The sequence below is a fragment of the Castanea sativa genome, chromosome 8 (genome assembly GCF_040712315.1).
Source record: "Castanea sativa cultivar Marrone di Chiusa Pesio chromosome 8, ASM4071231v1".
Lineage (NCBI taxonomy): Eukaryota > Viridiplantae > Streptophyta > Magnoliopsida > Fagales > Fagaceae > Castanea > Castanea sativa.
The window spans coordinates 53,625,983-53,632,271 of record NC_134020.1 but is presented as its reverse complement, the minus strand read 5'-3'; the positions used below and the strand labels follow the sequence as shown (position 1 = coordinate 53,632,271).

At 29.5% G+C, this 6,289-nt stretch overlaps 1 non-coding gene across 1 annotated transcript; it reads left to right on the top strand.

The window, feature by feature from the left end:
- The first annotated feature begins 978 nt into the window (after positions 1-978).
- Positions 979-1,052, top strand: TRNAN-GUU (transfer RNA asparagine (anticodon GUU)). Its single transcript has one exon. It is a non-coding gene; the product is annotated as a tRNA-Asn (tRNA).
- The last annotated feature ends 5,237 nt before the right edge of the window (positions 1,053-6,289 follow it).

Here is a 6,289-nt window from a genome sequence, read left to right as displayed (position 1 = left end):
AATTTCATAAGAAGAGTTTGATTCGAGTTTTCATAAGTAACCCAAAAAATCTAGACTTTTCACACCTGCCATACATTAATATATACTAAAATCATTTATTTCTTAATTTTTTATTAGGATTTAACGGGCTTGGCTTGGTTCAATAGGTTTGAGCATTAAATGATAACTTCACAATAAGCCTAAATTGAATCAATTATTGTATTAGGACCATGTGGTCAAACTTGCTCAGCTTTCAATTTGTTTGACACATGGACGCTCTGTTTGTTTCAATAATGATGTTTTCTAGAAAATGAGTTATTTTCTAAAAAATATTTTCTATAAAACTATCTCATTTTCCCATGTTTGGTAGCAACTTTAAATGAGTTAAAAAAAAATTTCTTAACTTCCCTTATTTAGCTTGCTATGAGATAGAGTTGTTTTCCAAAAAAATTTAATGGAAAACAATTTCTAAAAATAAGCCATACTTTTTATGTTGACCAAGGATAGTTTTCTTTTGACTCATCTTTTTTTATGCTACTAAACACTGGAAAATAAGGAAAACTATCTTTACACAAGGTTTTTCATTAAAACAAACGGAGCGGAAGACTCAATAACTTTTGAAATAAAGATTTATGTACATTTAAAAATGAAACATTTCTCTCATTTGTTTTATTTTGTTTTCGGCTTGTTTCTAATGCCAATATTATATTTTTCTCTTAAAAAAAATGATAGATAAGAAAGAGAGAATTTGAATCCTGAACATTTTTATTTAAAACTCTAGAAAATACCAATTAAAACTACATAATTTTTGACATGCAAGGCTTTGAATTTTAATACAGGCTCATAATTTGCAAAGTAAAATATACTAGTTCATCTCTTTAATGCGCAAATTTGGCAACACAGTTTCAACTGCAAGGAGCTAAATCAAAATAAAATCACAATTCCGCTCTTACGATTATTCACTATTTCAAAAATATTTGTGCTTTCTAAGCAACAACAGCTGGAATAGCTCAGTTGGTTAGAGCGTGTGGCTGTTAACCACAAGGTCGGAGGTTCAAGCCCTCCTTCTAGCGCTTTTTTAATTTTTAGACCTGCTTGTCACATTATCACATACCATTTTCAACGATTTGGTTCGGTTATGTCCATAGCCTGATTTTTTTTTTTTAGAGCATGGATCAAAGGGAATCATTCAATTATGGGAGAACTTTGTCAAGATTACATCTCCAAGTAAATACAAAAACTTCGGCTAGTGAAAATCTTTATATTTCATTGCACCTTGGGCTATCAGACTGCTAGCTAGCATTTCTGAGTGGAAATTTTGAAACAAGCAAACAATTATTCTTTCATCACCAATGAAAGCAATTATAAATCTTTGGATAATATAATTTAGGAGTATTAGCATTAACACGTCATGTATTTGATATATGCATTTTACCTTTTACAACATGTGAATCTTACACAACTATATACTTATATATTGTAAGAGGAATGGTGTATATGTCAAATGCATAAGATAATTATTGATTGCAAATAACCCCACTAAATCACAAACCTCGAGTGGATGTGTGACATTTGTCTGTACTTAATTATGCTTGGAATTTGAGAGGAGGAGGGGTTGGTCTTTTGTCTTCTTTATGCAAGCTCTTGGTAGTTAGAAATGTATCATACCTTAATTTAGAAATAAGAGGTTATACCAACCAATACCAAACACATGACTTCATTTTGCCTAGAATTTGAGGGGAAAGGAAAAGTTAGAAATGTATCATGCCTTTATCTAGAAATAAATACCAAACACAAATTTGTATAGTCGAATTATTATTTTTTTTTTTGGAGAAGATGGTATAGTCGAATTAAGTAATAGAAAATGGACATTCTTTAGTAAAATATTATTGGCCTATAAATTATTATTTATTAATAAAAATAAAAATACTTAATAAATTACCAATTAAACTAAAAATTTAAGCTATTAAAAATGAAAATAAATTTAATTATTTAATCTAATAATACCATTTAGCATTTTTGCGACAAATGTAAGAAATAAAATCTTTATGGTATGAATTCGTTCAAGATACCATATGAAGTATCTTTGTATTTAACACTTTTCTATAAATAGCTGTTAGAATTGGTTTATATATGAACATTTGGGTTGGTATTAGAGTGTAGCTATCAAGTCGTTTATGAAGACAATTTCTTTCACCTTTCTGATATGACACTTCAAGTACAAATTAATGTCATTTGCAGTAACATGCTGCCATGGTTAGTTATTTTACTAATTTGGTGTGGCGTTTTTGGACCCAAATTTAAACCAAATACACTGGAGTGAATGAGCATTATGAATGAAAACGTCTTAGCTTAACATTCACAAAAAAATTAATCTTGCTCTCAATAGCTTAGATTGTCCCCCCCCCCCCCCCCCCCCCCCCCTTTTTTTTTGTGCATACCTGAACTTTCATACAATGATGATTACGGTGGGTGTCTCAAGATTATGTATAAAAAAATTGTTTGCCTATCTCAAAAAAAAAAAAAAAAAAAAAAGTATCCCTTTAAGAAATTCCATAAACATTGGCTTGTAGGAGGTACCATTTAAATTTGAATTTCCCATTCTCAAAGTCAAAAGAAACATGTATTTATGCATTGAAAATTTTTGAATAGGAAATTAAATTCATTATTTACAGTGGGATCAAGATATACAATTTTCATAATTATTAATAAAATGTTTACAAAATTTCTTCCAAGAAGAAATCTATTGAGACTAAATATCTTTATATATGAGGCCACATGTTAGTCTCATATAGGACGTATGCGCCCAACTCATACAAGATTTTCTCCTATATATGGGCATTGACAAACTTTACAAACTTGCATTCCTTTTTTATGTGATTTGGACAACAGAATATTTTGACCTATAAATAGTGCTATTAATGTTTCTTTTAAAAACCATCTTAATGATTTTTCAATCATGAAAATTTACAAACTTGCATTCCTTTTTTTTGTGGTCTGGTTAACTGGATCTTTTGACCCATAAATAAGAGAAATTTTAACAACCCAGGATGAGATACTTAGGCATTGAAAAAAAAAAAAGTTGTGTCATATACTAACAAATAGGTATGCCAAGTGCTTTATTAAAATGATGAAATTTAGAGGAACATTTAAAAATTTTTACTTTTGTTTTTCTTTTGCTTTTGTTTCGTAATATTTCTTAAAAAGGGAACACACGTGACTTGTATGCAATTCTTACATCCCACTTAATTAATCAGGGTGTACAATACATCAAACACTTCAATCAAATCAAACATCAGTATTCAATCCAATTCAATCTATTACAATAGATTTAGCATATCCCCAATTGGGGTTGTAGAATTATGGTGGCTAACAATGTGATATGAATAGAAGAAGTCGCATCTTCCATATTGAAATTTTAGATCAAACCCAGAAGTGTAAGGGATATAACAGAGATTGTTGTGGTGCCCTGTAGTTTAGTGAATGAATAGGCACTGCTCTCATCTAGGGCTGTAGAGTTTGAATGCTCCTCCTCGGAGTTCTCATTGCTATCATGAGATGAAAACTTAATCTTGCTCTTGCTCCTGCCTCCTCCAAATCCTCCTCCACGTTTGGCATCTGCTGGGGAAAGGAGGAGGATCATTAGCATTAGCACAATTGAAAGTTTGACATGGTTCAAGTTAGCCATCTTCTCCAATTGCATGTACAACACACAGAGGCAAAGAAAGACTACTTGGGAAATATTGGCAGGATGCATATCATCATTTATTAAGGAAGAATACTAAAACTAGAATTGGTCAATCAACAAATTTTAACCAAAATAGTAAAACAGTTTTTCGTTCATGTGGAGGTGCTTTCTATGGTTGGCAACAACCATTATATATACCACTAAATGATAAACAAAGTAAGTTTATTGTGTCACCTTACTAGAAAGATAAGTAGAGTTCCAAATAATACAAAAATTCATCAACTTAAAGTAGAGATGCAAAAAAAAAAAAAATAACATCCACCAAAAAGTGAAAAAAAAAAAAAAAAAAAGAGAAATAGAAAGAGAGAGAACCCTTTTGTGTGTGAAAAAATTATGAATAGAATAGAAAAGAGAATTGTAAATTTATAGTAAAAGGAGAGAATTAAGAAAAGTAAAAAAAAAAAAAAAAAAAAAAAAAAAAAGAAGTAAGATAAAGGGATAGAGGATGAGTGATATTAAGGTAGATAGTAGTGGAGAGATGGAAAGGTAAAAATGAGGGGAAAAGTTAGAGAAAGTACAACAATAAATTGGAAATTTTATAAGAAAAAAAAATTAAAAATAAGAGAGTTAATGTTGAAAATGGGTGGATGATGTGACTGTTAATATGACTTAACAGGAACATAACAACAATAAACACTACGCTTCAATTTATATATATATATATATATATATATATATATATATATATATATATATATATAAATATAAATACCAAACACAAATTTTTGTATAGTGGAGTATATAAATTGACTCTCTTTAGTTAAAGGTTCTTGGATTATAAATTAATTTTTATTTATAAAAATAAAAATATATGATAAATTACTTATTGTTCTAAAAATTTAAGTTAGTAAGAATGATGAATTTATTAAATTAATCTAATAATACCATTTAGCATTTTGCGACATATGTAAGAAATATATTGCTGCTTCGTTATGGTATGAATTCGTTCAAGATACCACATCAAGTATCTTTGTATTTAAATATTTCCTCTAAGGGCATATATTAATCATCTATTTTGAGAAACATTTTATAGGAAATTGAAAAAACTATCAAAAAATGTAATAATTTTTTTTCGTTTTTCCATTAATTTTTTTAAAAAAAATAGTTTATTAGGGCATACGTTAGTAAAACCCTTCTATTAATAATGGTTAAAATTGGTTTATAGAACAAATTAATGACTAAATATCTTTATATATGAGGCCACATGTTAGTCTCATATAGGATGTATGCGCCAAACTCGTACAAGATTTTCTCCTATATATGGGCATTGACAATCTTTACAAACTTACATTCATTTTTTATCTGATTTGGATAGCCTTTGTTTGATCCATAAATAGTGCTATTAACTTTTCTTTCAAAAACCAACTTAATGATTTTTCAATCATGAAAATATACAAACTTGCATTCCTTTTTTATGTGATTTGGATAATGGTATCCTTGACCCATAAATAAGAGAAATGTTAACAATTCAGGATGAGATACTTGGGCATTGAAAAAAAAAAAAACATTGTGTCATATACTAACATATAGGTATGTCAAGTCCTTTATTAAAATGATGAAATTTAGAGGAATATTTAAAATTATATCCTTTTGTTTCGTAATATTTTTTAAAAAGGAAACACACGTGACATGTATGAAAATTCTTACATCCCACTTAATTAATCAGGGTGTACAATACATCAAACACCTCAATCAAATCAAACTTCTGTATTCAATCCAATTCAATCTATTACAATAGATTTAGCATATCCCCAATTGGGGTTGTAGAATTATGGTGGCTAACAATGTGATATGAATAGAAGAAGTCGCATCTTCCATATTGAAATTTTAGATCAAACCCAGAAGTGTAAGGGATATAACAGAGATTGTTGTGGTGCCCTGCAGTTTAGTGAATGAATAGGCATTGCTCTCATTTGGTGCTGTAGAGTTTGAATGCTCTTCCTCGGAGTTCTCATTGCTATCATGAGATGAAAACTTAATCTTGCTCTTGCTCCTACCTCCTCCAAATCCTCCTCCAAAACCTCCTCCACGTTTGGCATCTGCTGGGGAAAGGAGGAGGATCATTAGCATTAGCACAATTGAAAGTTTGACATGGTTCAAGTTAGCCATCTTCTCCAACTGCATGTACAACACACAGAGGCAAAGAAAGACTACTTGGGAAATATTGGCAGGATACATATCATTATTTATTAAGGAAAGAATACTAAAATTAGAATTGGTTAATCAACAAATTTTAACCAAAATAGTGAAACAGTTTTTCCTTCATGTGGAGGTGCTTTCTATGGTTGGCAACAGCCATTATATATACCACTAAATGATAAACAAAGTAAGTTTATTGTGTCACCTTACTAGAAAGATAAGTAGAGTTCCAAATAATACAAAAATTTATTAACATAAAGTGGAGATGCATAAAAAATATAATAACATCCACTTAAAAAAAAAAAAGAAGAGAAATAGAAAGAGGGAGAAACCTTTTGTGTGTGAAAAAATTATGAATAGAATAGAAAAGAAAATTGTAAATTTATAGTAAAAGGAGAGAAATAAGAAAAGTAAAAAAAAAAA